Source organism: Macaca mulatta, chromosome 13 (assembly GCF_049350105.2).
Source record: "Macaca mulatta isolate MMU2019108-1 chromosome 13, T2T-MMU8v2.0, whole genome shotgun sequence".
NCBI classification, from domain to species: Eukaryota; Metazoa; Chordata; class Mammalia; order Primates; family Cercopithecidae; genus Macaca; species Macaca mulatta.
In genome coordinates, this window is record NC_133418.1 from 65,284,289 (window position 1) to 65,299,915 (window position 15,627).

Consider the following 15,627-nt stretch of genomic DNA (forward strand, 5'->3'; position numbering starts at 1 on the left):
GGTCTTTCTGTGCCTGGCTTATTTCACTTAACATAATGTTCTCTAAGTTCATCTATGTTGTCACAAATGATAGGATTTCATCATTTTTTAAGGGTGAATAGTATTCCGTTGTGTATGTATGCCACATTTTCTTTATCTGTTCTCCTGTTGATAGTTACTTAGGTTGATTCCATGTCTTGGTTATCATGAATAGTGCTGTGATAAACGTGAACACAGATTTTTTTAACATCCTAATTTCAGGTTCTTTGGATATATACCCTTTAGTGGGATTGCTGAATCATATGGTAGTTCTGTTTTTAATATTTTGAGGAAGCTGCATACTGTTTTCTACAGTGGTTGTACCAATTTACATTCCCACCAACAGTGTATAAGGGATCCCTTTTCTCCACATTTTCACTGACACTTGTTATCTTTGACTTTTTGATAGTAGCCATTCTAGCAAGTGTGAAGTGATAAATCGTTGTGGTTTTGATTTACACTTCTTATATAAGTAATGTTGAACGTTTTTTATATACCTGTTAGCTGGTATGTCTTCTGTTAAGAAGTATCTATTCAAATCTTTTACCCATTATTAAATGAGTTTATTTGTTTTCTTGCTGTTGAGTTATGAGTTCCTTATATATTTTAAATATTAACCCCTTGTTACACAGGTAATTTGCAAATATTTTCTTCTATTTTGTAGGCTGTCTCCTCCCTCTGCTGACTGTTTCTTTGCTGTGCAGAAGCTTTTCAGAGTAATCTTATTTGTTGAATTTTGCTTTTGTTACCTGTGCTTTTGAGGTCTTATCCAACAATTCTTGCCTATGCCAACATCATGAAGCATTTCCCCTATGCTTTCTTCTAGTAGTTTCATAGATTTGGATCTTACGTTTAAATGTTTAATTCATTTTGAGTTGATTTTTGCATGTGATGAGAGTAAAGGTTTAATTTCTTTTGTATATAATATTCAGTATTACCAACATCATTTATTTAAAAGACTGTCTTTCTCTCAATGTGTGTTTTGGTATCTTTGTCAAATATCAGTTGATTGTAAATTCCTGGATTTCTTTCTAGGCTCTCAATTCTGTTCCATTTGTCTATTTGTTTTTGTGTCAATATTATGCTGTTTTGGTTATGATTGCTTTATGGTATATTTTCAAGTAAGATAATGTGAGGCCTCTAGCTTTGTTCTTTTTGCTCAATATTGCTTTGGCTATTTCAGGTTTTTGTGGTTCCGTACAAATATTAGAACTGGTCTTTCTATTTCTGTGAAGAATGTCTTTGATATTATGATAAGGATGGCATTGAATCTGTAGATCACTTTGGCAAGTATGAACATTTTAACACTATTAATGCTTTATTATTATTTATTTATTTTTACTTTTAGTTCTGGCATACATGTGCAGAGCATGCAGGTTTTTTACAGAGGTATACATGTGCTATGGTGGTTTGCTGAATCTATCAACCTGTCATCTAGGTTTTAAGACCCTCATGCATTAGGTATTTGTCCTAATGCTCTCCCTTCCCTTGCCTCCAAGCCCCCAACAGGCCCCAGTGTGTGTTGTTCCCCTCCATGTGTCCACGTGTTCTCATTGTTCAACTCCCACTTACGACTGAGAAAATGCGTTGTTTGGTTTTCTGTTCCTGTGTTAGTTTGCTGAGGATGACGGCATCCAGTTTCATTCATGTCCCTGCAAAGGACATGATCTCATTCCATTTTATGGATGCATAGTATTCTACAGTGTATATGTACCACATTTTCTTTATCCAGTCTATCATTGATGGGCATTTGGGTTAGTTCCAAGTCTTTGCTATTGTAAGTCATGCTGCAATAAACCTACGTGTACGTGTGGCTTTATAGTACAATGATTTATATTCCTTTGGGTATATACTAAGTAATGGGATTGCCAGGTCAAATGGTATTTCTGGTTCTAGATCTTTGAGGAATCACCACACTGTCTTCCACAGTGGTTGAACTAATTTACAATCCCACCAACAGTGAAAAAGCATTCCTATTTCTCCACAGCCTCACCAGCATCTATTGTTTCCTGACTTTTTAATAATTGCCATTCTCACTGGCATGAGATGGTATATCACAGTGGTTTTGATTTGCATTTCTCTAATGATCAGTGATGATGAGCTTTTTTTCATATGTTTGTTGGCCTCATAAATGTCTTCTTTTGAGAAGTGTCTCTTCATATCCTTTGTGCACTTTTTGATGGGGTTGTTGGTTTTTTCCTGTAAATTTGTTTAAGTTCCTTGTAGATTCTGGATATGAGCCCTTTGTCAGATGGGTAGATTGCAAAAATTTTTTCCCATTCCGTAGGTTACCTGTTCATTCTGACATAATTTCTTTTGCTGAGCAGAAGCTCTTAAATTTAATTAGATCCCATTTGTCAATTTTGGCTTTTATTGCAATTGCTTTTAGTGTTTTAGTCATGAGGTCTTTGCCTATGCCTATGTCCTGAATGGTATTGCCTAGGTTTTCTTCTAGGGTTTTTATGGTTTGTTTTGGGTTTTACATTTAAGTCTTTAACCCATCTTGAGTTAATTTTTGTATAAGGTGTAAGTAAGGGGTCAGTTTCACTTTTCTACATATGGCTATCCAGTTTTCCCAATATCATTTATTAAATAGAGTATCCTTTTCTCATTTCTTGTTTTTGTCAGGTTTGTCAAAGATCAGTTGGTTGTAGATGTGTGGTGTTATTTTTGAGGTCTCTGTTATGTTCCATTTGTCTATAGGTCTGTTTTGTTACCAGTACTATGCTGTTTTGGTTACTGTAGCCTTGTAGTATAGATTGAAGTCAGGTAGCATGATGCCTCCAGCTTTGTTCTTTTGGCTTAGGATTGTCTTGGGTATATGGGCTCTTTTTTGGTTTCATATGAAATCCCAGGCCAGGTGTGGTGGCTCATGCCTGTAATCCCAGCACTTTGGGTGGCTGAGGCAGGCAGGTCACTTGAAGTCAGGAGTTCAAGACCAGTCTGGCCAACATGGCGAAACCCTATCGCTACTGAAAATGCAAAAAAGGAATTAGCCAGCTGTGGTGGCATGCACTTCTAATCCCAGCTACTCAGGAGGCTGATACAGGAAAATTGCTTGTACCCAGGAGTTGGAGGTTGCAGTGAGCTGAGATTGCACCAGTGCACTCCAGCCCAGGGTGACAGAGTGAGACTCCACCTCAAAAAAAAAAAAAAAAAAAAAAAAAAAGAAACATACTGAATGCACAAAAGCTGGCACAAGACAAGGATGCCCTCTCTCACCACTCCTATTCAACATAGTATTTGCAAGTTCTGGCCAGGGCAATAAGGCAAGAGAAAGAAATAAAGGGTATTTAAACAGGAAGAGAGGAACTCAAATCATCTCTCTTTGTAGATGACATGATTGTGTATTTAGAAAGCCCCATCTTCTCAGCCCCAATTCTCTTTAAGTGAATAAGTAACTTCAGCCAAGCCTCAGGATACAAAATCAATGTGCAAATATCACAAGCATTTCTATACACCAACAATAGACAAACAGAGAGCCAAATCATGAGAGAACTCCCATTTGTAATTGCTACAAGGAGAATAAAATACCTAGAAATATAGCCTACAAGGGGCGTGAAGGACCTTTTCAAGGAGAACTACAAACCACTGCTCAAGGAAATAAGTGAAGACACAAACAAATGTAAAAATACTCCATGCTCATGGATAAGAAGAATCAATATCATTAAAATGGCCATGCTGCTCAAAGAATTTATAGATTCAATACTATACCCATCAAACTACCATTGACTTTCTTCATAGAATTAGAAAAAAACCTATTAATTCTTCTAATTCATAAGTACGAGATATCTGTCCATTTATTTGTATCTTCTTCAATTTCATTTCATAAGTGTTTTGTAGTTTTCATTGTAGAAATCTTGTACTTCCTTGGTTAAATGTATTTCTAGGTATTTTTTGTAGTTATGTAAATGGATTTTTTTGTATTTCCTCTTCAGACAGTTTGCTATTAGTATATAAAACTACTACTGATTTTTGTATGTTAATTTTGTATCCTGCAATTTTACTGAAATCATTGATTAGATCTAACAGATTATTTTTGGTATAGTCTTTAGGATTTTCTGTGTATAAGATGATCTTGCCTTCCAACAGGGATAATCTATTCATTCTTTCTGAATTTGATGTGTTTTGTTTCTTTCTCTTGCCTGATTGCTTTGGCTAGGACCTGCAGAACTATGTGAAGTAGAAGTGGTAAATGTAAACATCCTTGTATTGTTCCACATCTTGAAGTAAAAGCTTTCAACTTCACATTCAGTATTATGTTAGCTGTGGGTTTGTCATATATGGCCTTGATCATATTGAGGTACATTCCTTCTATAGATAATTTGTTGAGAGTTTTTATCATAAAGGGATAGTGAATTTTGTCAAATGCTCTACAGTTACCAAAATGATCACATAGTTTTTGTCTTTCACTCTGTTAATGTAATGGATTATTTTTATTGATCTGCATGTGTGAAACATCTTTGCATTCCTATGATAAATTCCACTTGATCGTGGTAAATGATCTTTTAAATGCACTGCTGAATTTAGTTTGCTAGGGTTTGCCCAAAAATTTTTGCATCTGTGTTCACCAGGGATATTGGCCAGGTGTTTTCTTTTTTGTGTGTCCTGGTGAGGTTTTGGTATCAGGGTAATGCTGGGCCCATTGAATGAGTTTGGAAAAATTCCTTCCTCTTAAATATTTTGGGATAGTTTGAGAATAATTGGGATTAGTCCTTTAAATGTTTTATAGAATTCAGCAGCGAAGCCATCAGGTCTTGTATGTTATTTCCATGGGAGATATTTTATTACTTATTTAATCTCCTTACTCATTATTGGTCTGTTGAGATTTTCTATTTTTTAATAATTCCATATTGGTAGATTCTATGTGTCCAGGAATGTATCTATTTCTGTTAGATTTTCTAACTTGTTAGTGTGTAATTATTTATAATAGTGTCTCTCTCATGATCCTCTGTATTTCTCTAATGTCAGTTGTACTGTCTCCTTTTTCAGCTTTGATTTTATTTATTTGGGGTTTCTTACTTTATCTCAGTTAATCCAACTAAATGTTTGTCTTCTCCTGTACTTCTAATGGTAGAAAGTTCATTCCTCTATGAAGCAGTCTGTTGCATTTGTGGACAAGTATGTCTATCATACGTCACTCTTCATGTACTGATCATCCTTGGGCAAAATGAAAATAAGTCTTCATCTATCAGACCTTCGGGCCACCACAAAACCTTCTCATTTTTAACTTTTTCAAATGTTTTTCCTAAAATGTATTTTCTGAATATTTGGCCATTCTGATTGCCTTCCCCTAAATAAGCTGTAGTTTATTCACGTTCAAATGTCTTTCAGGTTTTCAGTTTAAATAAAGGACTTTCATGTTTACAACTAGGTTGTGTTTTTGTTTTCATCTCTCATTGTTCTTCTCTCTTCAGTATTTCTAATTTTTAAATTATTTTATTCTTTCATTGCATTATTCTCTCAAACGTTTTACTATTTTCAAAGGAGTAAGTTATACTGGTATTTCTTCATAAACCTATATATGAATGATTTATAAAAATGTAGAACAATCCAAACCCTTGCATAATACCACTAGAAACCACCAGCCAAAATAATTATTCTCATTAGGGTCATGATCTTGGACTTGTTATTTTGAGAGACTGTGAATGTAAGAGTATTATTTAGCCACACTGATTTGTTTAGTAATTGGGGAAATTTTAAGAGATCTCCTCAAGTCCGTTAGTCTAGAAACTGAAATTCAGGCGGTGAATTTAATCACAGAGAGCAAGTCTCCTCAACATTCTTTCATTTAAATTTTTTTTATTTCAAAAATGTTAAGTACTTTCTTTACATTCAGTTTCTGACACTGCTGTCAGAGGTAGAAAAAGTTCTTATTCACTTTTAAGACAAATCACTCTAAAAAATGGACCAGAAATAACCCCCTTCATCTTTAATGAAATCTGCCTCATCAATTGTTTTTTATTATTTAAGTGAAAAGGGCTACTATGTCTTTGGAAAGAAACAGGCATACAGGCATACACTGGTATTTCAACACCTTTACTTTTAACTTTGTTACTTGGGCACGTTGCATAAAAACTTTAATAATGCTTATCTTAAATTGTTTTGATAAGTATGCAAGATAACATATGAACTACTCTTAGCATGAAGTCTGACAGAGTAAAACAATAGTGAGTTTGAGTTCAGTTGCCTACCTGCCCCATACTTTCTTAATCCTAAATTTTGTTCCCATTACAGAGATTTTCAAATCAGTTCTGGTTCAAATTCCAATCAAAGTATATTTACAGTAGCCTTCTTTTCTTAAAGTCTCCTAAAAAGTTTGCTCCTTATAGGCAAAAATATCTTTCTAAACTTAACAGAATGCTAGATGATTATAAATCATTAAAATTAACATTACCCAACCAGTTGATATATAATTTATATACAATAAAATGCACAAATTTTCAATAAACAATGTGGTAAGTTTTGCTGTATGTGTATATTTGCATAACCTCCATCACAATTAAGATACGGAATACTCTCATAACACCAGTACAATCGCTCGTGACTATTTGTAATCAATTCCTTTCTCCACCCAACATACCAACCCAGTTACCAGGCAACCACTAATCTGCTTTTAGCTTCTATGGATTATTTTTGCCTGTTCTAGAATTTTATATAAAAGCAGTTCTACAGTTTGTAATCCTTCATATCTGGCTTCTTTCATGCAGCATAATATGATAAAGTTTATCTTTAGTGTATTTCCTTTTATTGCTGCATAGTATTCCCTTATATGGATATACTACAAGGTTTAGCATTCAACTGTGTATAGACATTTGTCTTATTTCCAGGTTTAAGATATTATGAAAAAAGTTGCTATGATTATCATATACAAGTGTTTCTGTAGAAATATGCTCCATTTCTCTCAGGTAAGCAATTTAAAGAATAGAACTGTCTGATCCATAAAATAAGTAAATGATTTTGAAGTAATCAAATTGCTTTCCAAAGTGATTATACCATGTTACACTACCACCAGCAATATGAGAATTCCAATTCCAGTTATTCCACATTCTCACCGGGAAATAGTAATCAGCCTTTTTAACATTAGCCATTGTGAGATGTATGTAGAGGTAGCTAATTATGATTTCAATTTTCATTCCCTTGATTATTAATGATGTTGACCATCGTTTATGTGCTTATTGGCCATTCATGCATGTTTGTATGTGAAGTTTCTGATCAACTCATTTTTCCTATTTTTATATTGATTGTCTTCTTATAATTGAAATGAAAGATTTTTTTTTACATTTTTGATACAAATTATTTATCAGATATATGTATTGCAAATATTATTTCTAGCCTGTTTTTTGTATATTCATTTTCCGAATGTGTTTTGCAAATGACAGTAGTTGAAATTTTTGGAAGTCCAATTAATTTTATTATTTTTAATGGTCAAAGTGTGTGTGTGTGTGTGTGTGTGCTAACATCTTATCTAGGAAGTATTTAGAATGTCTTTTTCAACCACATGATTGCAAAGATTTTTTCCTCTGATTTCTTCTAAGAGATTTAGCTTATTTATGCTTAGTTCTATTATCTAGAGGTATCAAGATATTATCTATTTTCTAGAGGTAATTTCTGTGTATGATATGAGGAAAGGGTTCAGATTAATTACAATTAAGTAAAATATTTAATTAAAATAAGCTTTCAATCAAATGATATGGGTTCTTCATATTTGTTCTTTTTCTTCAACACTGTTTTGGCTTTTATAGTTTTTTTGCATTTCTGTTTAAATTTCTCATATAAATTTTGTAATTAGCTTGTCAATTTTGATCAAATAGCATGCTATGATTTTTATGGGTTCTGATTAGAACTGTATAGAATTAGTAAACCAATTTTGTGAGAATTGATACTTAAAAGGATTGTCTTCCTCCCAATTCACAAACATTGTGAGTCTCTTTTATATTTAGATTTTCTAATTACTCCCAACAATGCTTTGTCATTTTCAGAGTGCTGGTCTTAAACACATTTTATTAAATTTATCCCTAATAATTTTATGATTTGGAAGACAGATAAAATGAAATCCTTAAAATCTAATTTTAAAGTGTCCTTTTCTTATATATAGAAGTACAATTAATTTTTGTGTATTTACCTATTTACCTTTTTTTTTTTTTCTTGAGATGGATTCTCGCTCTGTTGCCAGGCTAGAGTGCAGTGGCGTGATCTCGGCTCACTGCAACCTCCACCTCCCAGATTTAAGTGATTCTCCTGCCTTAGCCTCCTGAGTAGTTGGGACTACAGTCGCGGGCTACCATGCCCCGCTAATTTTTTGTATTTTTAATAGAGATGGGGTTTCACCATGTTGGCCAGGATGGTCTCGATCTCTTGACCTCGTGATCCACCCACCTCGGCCTCCCAAAGTTCTGGGATTACAGGCAGGAGCCACCGTTCCCCGTCTGTATATTTACCTTCTATCTTATAACCTTACTAAATTCATTTATTACTTCTAGAAACCTTTCTGTAAATTCCTTAAGCTGTTCTCATGCATAATGATGCCATCTCTAGATGAAGACTGTTTTACTTTATATTAATGTTTGTTCCTTTTATTTTATTGGCTTATTTCATTAACTAAGACTTCCAGTTGTGAAGCCAATAGAAGTGGTAATCCAACTTGTCTTTCCCAAATATTGAAGAAAATATTCATTCTTTCAATTATAAATATGATGATGGCTTTATCTTTTTTTTTACATATACCTTTTATCAGAGAAAGCTTCCTTCTAAATTTGCTGAGAGTTTTTATTATAATTCAGTGTTTAAAATTGTCAAATGTTGTTTTGTATCCATTGAAATAAGCATATATCTTATCTCTTTTATTTATTAAAATAGAAAAATACTGCATATTGATCGGTATGCAAATTTTAAACTAATTTTGCAGCTTTAAGGTAACCCTTTTGAAATATTTCTGGATTGTATTTACTAGAATTATGTTAGGTGTTTTTGTGTCTATATTCAGGAGATAAGAGTTTTTTAAAAACAATAATTTTGCCTGGTGTTATTATTTGAGTAATGGTGGCCTTATAAAATGAGCTAAGAAGTGTGGCTTCATCCTTTGTATTCAGAAAGAATTTCTGGAGAAATGGCATTATTCCTTTAGTATTTTGTAGAAATCACCAGTCAATCCATCTGAGCCTGGAACTTTGTGAGAAGATTGTAATCACAAACATCCAGAAAGCTCTTCAGCTTTTCTATTTCTTCTTGTGTTATTTGTTTCAAGCAATGTGTGATTTTCATTTTCTCGCCTAAAGTCTTTTATAATTTCTCCATAGCATCTCACTAATGTTTGTAGCGTCTCTAGTATTGTTTCATTTTTCGTTCTTGATATTGGCAAGTATGTCTTTTTTATTTTTTCACCTGATAACTCTAGCTAAGCATCTAACAAAGTTATTAGTCTTTTTAGTAAGATAGCTTTTGATTTTATTAATCTTTTATTGTTTATATATTTTGCATTTTCTTGCTTTTACTCTCAATTTTATTTTTTTCTTCTACTTAATTTGGGTTTAACTTTTTCTTTTTTGTAATAAGGAAGACCCTTATTTTTTAATTTAGATTTTTTCTGTTTTCTAATGTAAACACTTTAAGCTAAAAAACGTCCCCTTATAAACTACTTTAGCTGCATGACGTGCATTTTGATATGTTGTATTTTGTTTAGTTCACAATATTTTTAATGTTCCCTTGTGATTTCTTCTTGACTTATTTAAAAATATGTTTTTCCCAATAATTGTGGATTTTCCAGTTTGTTTATGAAATTGAATTCCATTTTAATTTTCTTATAGTCAAATAACAAACTTTATATCCTTTGATACTTGTTGATTCTTCTTTTATGACCCTGTATATAGTGTATTTGAATGAATAATCCATGTGTGTTTGAACAGAATGTGTATTTGCTGTTGTGTGTCATGCTTTATAAATATCAATCAGTTCATATAGATTGATAGATTAGCCATCTACTTATTCTGTTAAACTCAGGGAGGGGTATTAAAATTGTCACTTTTAATACAATTTGTGTGATTGTAGATTTGTGTATTTCTTGTTGTAGTTCTGTGACTGTTGTTTCATATATTTTCAAGCTCTGGTACAATTGCATACATATGTAGGATTCTCATATCTTTTTAATGAATGGATCACTTAAAAACATCCCTTTTTATGCCTCGACTATTCCTTAACCATGGTGTACTTTGTGTGGTATTAATATAGGAACACTATCTTTCTTTAGAATGGTGACTGCATGGTATACCTTTACTATCTTTGAAATTTTGTTCTATCCCTGTTCTTATAGTTAATGTCTATTTCTTGTACATAGCATATAGTTCAATTTAGCTTTGGTTATCTGATCCCTCAATACTTGTGTTTTAATTATAATGCCAAACCATTAAACTTAATGTAACTATTGATGTAGTTGGGTTTAGATCTACTATTCTATTACTTTGCTGTGGTTTGCAGTTTGTTTAATCTGTTCTTTGTTCCTTTTTTGTCTTTTTCAACCTTCCTGTGGCTTACACAAACATATTTTTTAATACTTCATTTTATCTTCTTTTTTTTTTTATGATAGTTTTTTTTTTTTTTTTTTTTTTTTTTTTTTTTTTGAGACGGAGTCTCGCTGTGTCTCCCAGGCTGGAGTGCAGTGGTGTGATCTCGGCTCACTGCAAGCTCCGCCTCCCGGGTTCACGCCATTCTCCTGCCTCAGCCTCCCAAGTAGCTGAGACTACAGGCGCCCGCCACCACGCCCGGCTAGTTTTTTGTATTTTTAGTAGAGACGGGGTTTCACCATGTTAGCCAGGATAGTCTCGATCTCCTGACCTCGTGATCCACCCGCCTCGGCCTCCCAAAGTGCTGGGATTACAGGCTTGAGCCACCGCGCCCGGCCCATTTTATCTTCTAAAACCTTTTAGCTGTATCTCTGTTTTATATTTTTAATAAGTAAATATTCTGGGGTTTACAATATGCATTTGAAACTTGCTAAATCCTACATTTAAATAACATTAGGTATACAGTAGCCCCCTTCACAGTTTGCTTTTCTCTGTTTTCAGTTACCTGCAGAGCAGTACAATAAGATGTTCTGAGAGAGAGAAACCACATTCACATAACTTTTATTACAATATATTATTAGTTATTGCTATTAGTCTTTTATGGTACCTAATAAATTAAATGTTAGTGATATGTATGTATGCATAGGAAAGAACATAGTGCATATAATGTTTGGTACTATCCTCAAGTTTCCGGCATCCACTGGGGGTTTTGGAATTTATTCTCCATGAAAAAGGGGGGAAATTTAAGTATTCTATAGATGCATTCTAACAATATTTTTATATTTTTCCATACTGTTCTTTGTCTTGTTATTGTCATAAAGTTTAAATATACACATCCGTAATTTTCAAAATACTGTAGTATTTTTGCATTAAATGGTAAATTGTGTTTTAAATAAATAAGAAATGAGAAAAAATCATTACTAGTGTCTCATATTGTTCTTTCCAGTCCTTCTCATTTGTGTAGATTTGAATTTCTAACTGATATTATTATTATTATGACTTTGACCTAAAGAACTTTCTTAAACATGACTGTGCTTCAAGTTTGTTGGTGACAAATTCTCTCTTACCTTGGACTGAAAACAACTTCGTTATTTAAACTTAATTTTTAAGAATATTTTTGCTGGATATTGAATTTTAGTTGGACCAGTTTTATTCTCTTTTTCACTTACAATGTTGTTTGATTTTTCCTGTCTTGCATTGCTTCTGATGAAAATGTAGCTCTTATTTTTACCTTTGATGCCATGTAATTAATGTGTTTTTAATTCTAGCTGTTTTATTTAAGGTCTTCTCATTTCATTGGTTTATAACTACAGGTATACCTTATTTTATTGTGCTTTGCTTTATCGCACTTTACTGATATTATGTTTCTTACAAATGGAATATTTGTATCAACTCTGCATCCAGCAAGTCTGTGGGCACCATTTTTCTAACAGCATATAATCAGTTGGTTTCTCTATGACACATTTGAGTAATCCCTGCAATATTTCAAACTTTAAAATTGTCATTATATCTATTGTGATGATGTATGATTGATGATGTCTAATGTTAGCATTATAATTGTTCAGACCCACCACTAACCACAGCTATCTAAGACAGCAAACTTAATAGATGTTGTGTATATTCAACTAGTGCTTCACCATCTGGTCATTCCCTCATTCCTGTTTTTCTCCTCAGGCCTCCCCATTCCCTGAAACACAATATTGAAATCATGCCAGTTATCCTATAATAATCTCTAAGTATTCAAGTGAAAGGAAGAGTCACATGTCTCTCCCTTGAACTTAAAACTGATTTAGTTTAGTGAGGAAAACACATCAAAAGCCCAGATAGGACTAAAGCTAGGCCTCTTGTGCCAAACTGTTGGCTGAGTTGTGAATGCAAAGGAAAAGTTCTTGAAGGAAATTAAAAGTGCTCCTCCAGTGAGCCTGCAAATTATGAGAGTAATACAACCTTATTGCTGATATGTAGAAAGTCTGAATGATCTGGATAGAATACCAAACCAGCCACAACATTCTCTTAAGCCAGTCTAATCCAGAGCAAGGCCTTAACTCTCTTCATTTCTACGAAGGCTGTGAGAGGTGAGAGCTGCAGAAGAAAAGTGTAAGGCCAGCAGAGGTTGGTTCATGGGGTTTAAGGAAAGAAGACACTTTTTTTTTTTCGGGGGGACACAGTTTTGCTTTTCTTGCCTAGGCTGGAGTGCAATGTTGCGATCTCAGCTCACTGCAAACTCCGCCTCCCGGGTTCAAGTGATTCTCCTACTTCAGCCTCCCGGGTAGCTGGGATTACAGGCATGTGCCACCACGCCCGACTAATTTTGTATTTTTAGTGGAGATGGGGTTTCTCCATGTTGGTCAGGCTGGTCTCAAACTCCTGACCTCAGGTGATCTGCCTGCCTCTGCCTCCCAAAGTGCTGGGATTATAGGTGTGAACCACCACACCCGGCCGAAGAAGCCACCTTTATAACATAAAAGTGCAAGGTGAAGCAGCAAGTGCTGCTGTAGATGCTGCAGCAAGTTATCCAGAAAATTTAGCTAGGATCACTGATGAAGGTGACTACATTAAACAACAAATTTTTAATGTAGGCAAAAGAGCCTTCTGTTAGAAGAAGATGCCACTGGGACTTGCAGAGCTGCAGAGAAGTCAATACCTGGCTTCAAAGCTTCAAAAGGCAGCCTGACTTGCTTGTTAGGGGTTATTACAACTAGTGACTTTAAATTGAAGCCAATGCTCATTTTCTGCCCTAAAAATCCCAGGATCCTTCAGAATGATGCTTAATCTACTCTGCATGTGCTCTATAAGTGGAACAACAAAATCTGGATTACAGCACTTCTGTTTTCAGCATGGTTTATGGGATATTTTAAGCCCATGGTTGAGATCTACTGCTCAGAATAAAATATTCCTTTCAATTTTGACAATGTACCTAGTCACTCAAGACCTCTGCTAGAGAGGTACAAGAACTTAATGTTTATTTCATGCCTGCTAGTAGTACTCCATCTATTCTGCAACTGATGGATCAAGGATGTGATTAAAACCATTTGTGATTCATGCGAGGGGGTCCATATATTAACGTGAACAGGAGTTTGGAAGAAGTTGATTCCTATCCTAATGGATGACTTTTAGGGGTTTAAGATAGAAGAAAGTAATTTCATAGAAGAAAGTAATTGCAGATGTGGTAGAAATAGCAAGAGAATTCAAATTAGGAGTGAAGTCTGAAGTTGCGACTGAATTGCTCCAATCTCATGATAAAACTTGAGTGGGTGAGGAGTTGCTTCTTATGAATGAACAAAAAAAAAATTGTATTTTAAAGATGGGACCTACTTCTGGTGAAGATGCCGTGAACAGTGTAGAAGAGACAAATGATTTAGAATATGTCATAAACTTTGTTGACAAAACAGCAGCAGAGTTTGCAAGGATTGACTCCAATTTTGAAAGAAATCTACTCTGGGTAAAATCCTGTCAAACAGCATTGCATGCTGTGGAGAAATCTGTTATGAAAGGAAGAGTCAATTAATGTGGTAAACTTCATTGTTATCTTATTTTAAGAAAATTGCCACAGCCACCCTAACCTTAAGCAACCACTACCCAATTAGTTGGCAACCATCAACACCCAGATAAGACCCTCCACCAGCAAAAAGAGTATGACTTGCTGAAGACTTAGATGATCATTAGCCTTTTTTAGCAATAAAGCATTTTCAACTAAGATATGTATATCAATTTTCAGACATATTGCTTTTGTATACTTAATATAATAGAGTATATTGTAAACATAACTTTATATCCACTGGAAAATCAAAAACAAAAAATTCATGTGAATTGCTTTATTGTAACACACATTACACTGGTCTGAAACCAAACTTGCAGCATCTCTAGGGTATGCCTATATTTCATCACAATGTTTGGTCTTGGCATGATTTTAATTGTGTTTATCTTTCTTGAGGTCAGTAATGGGGGGTTAGAACTTTGAATTTATATTGTTAACATCAATTTTTGGACACTTTTCCGTTATTATTTTTTCAATATTTTTCAGATCTTCATTTTGGGACTCCAATACCACTTAATTTAGAACACTCTAAAATGACTCACAGATCAGTAATTTTAGTTTAAATGTTTTCCTCAGTTATTTTTCCTTTTAGTTTTAGTGTTTCTATTGCTATGTCATCAAATTCACTAATCATTTCTTCTTCAGTGATTAATCTGCTATTAAGATAATCTACAGAATTTTTTATACCAAATATTACATGTTACAGCTCTAGGACTTACATTTTGTTCTTTTTTATACAGTAGTCCCCCTTATCAGCAGCTTCGCTTTCCCTGGTTTCAGTTACCTTCAGTCAATTGTGATCTGAAATATTACATGGAACTTAGAAATAAACAATTTGTAAGTTTTCAATTGTGCACAGTTCTGAATAGCTTGATGAAATCTTGAGCTTTCTTGCTTTGTCCAGCCTAGAGTATGAATCATCCCTCTGTCCAGTGTCTCTATCATATATATGCTACCCACCTGTTAGTAACTTAGTAGCTATCTTGGTTTAGTTGGATTGACTTTTGTAGAATTGCAGTGCTCATGTTCATGGTCAGTAGTAGCTTAACACTAAGACAGAGGGCCTAGGTTATTCACCTCACTTCATCTCATCACGTAGACCTTCTTATCATCTCAAATCATCCCAAGAAGATGGGCAAGTACAGTAAAATCAGATATTTTGAGAGAGAGAGAAAGATTATATTCACATAGCTTTTATTACAGTATATTATTAAAATTAATTTTTAGTTATTGTTATTAATCTCTCACTGTGCCCAATTTATAAATTAAACTTTGTCATGAATATGCATGTATAGCAAAAAAACATAGTGTATATAATTTTCAGTACTATCCACAGTTTCAAGCATCCACTGAGGGTCTTGGAATGTATCCCCCATAGATAAGGAGGGAGTAATGTATCTTCTACTTTTTTTCTTTATGATCATAATTTCCTTTAAAGACTAAGGTATATTTAGAAATCTCTTTAAAGTATTTGTCTGATATTTTCATCATTTCTGTAATTACTAGGTCTTG